Below are 533 nucleotides of genomic sequence, written 5' to 3'. Positions count from 1 at the left end.
AGGATTTGGGGGGGTCCCCAGGATTTTTTGGGGGGGGTCCCCAGGATTTTGGGGGGGCCCCGTGAGCACCTACTTGGCCATGAGGTCCTTGGTCTGGCGGCGGACGAGGGCCATGTAGTGATTGATCTGCACCTGAAAGTGGGGGGGGAAATGGGGGTTTCAGGGGTGCCCCCCCATTTCTGAGGGTGTCCCCTTCCTTTTGGGGGGTCCCCTTTAATTTGGGGGGGATCCCCTTTAATTTGAGGGGGGTCTCTTCACTCTGGGCTCACCTCGTATTTCTCGTACAGGGGCGGGACGGTGAAGGCCAAGATGTCAGCTGGGGAAAAAGCGGGGTGGGCGTTATTTGGGGGGAACCCCCCCTCAGTGCTAATTCTGGGGGGGTCACCACCCCCAAAATCAAACTTCTGGGGGGTCACTTTGGGGGGAGAACAGGGGGTTCTCACCGAGGATGAGGAGGGTGATGCCGTTGAAAACAGCTCCCACGTAGGTCATCAACCACATGGTCAGGGCCAGCTGGGGGGGGGCACAGGAGA

General features: G+C 60.0%; 1 long non-coding RNA gene across 1 annotated transcript; it reads right to left on the bottom strand.

The window, feature by feature from the left end:
* Positions 1-2: 2 nt before the first annotated feature.
* On the bottom strand, positions 3-529 carry LOC121363141. Its single transcript, XR_005956641.1, has 3 exons — positions 444-529; positions 270-316; positions 3-132 (listed from the first exon to the last, which is right to left on the bottom strand). It is a non-coding gene; the product is annotated as an uncharacterized LOC121363141 (long non-coding RNA).
* Between the last annotated feature and the right edge of the window lie 4 nt (positions 530-533).

The sequence above is a fragment of the Pyrgilauda ruficollis genome, unplaced genomic scaffold (assembly GCF_017590135.1).
Source record: "Pyrgilauda ruficollis isolate IOZ18807 unplaced genomic scaffold, ASM1759013v1 scaffold11818, whole genome shotgun sequence".
Classification (NCBI taxonomy): Eukaryota; Metazoa; Chordata; class Aves; order Passeriformes; family Passeridae; genus Pyrgilauda; species Pyrgilauda ruficollis.
This window is presented reverse-complemented; position numbering and strand designations above follow the sequence as displayed.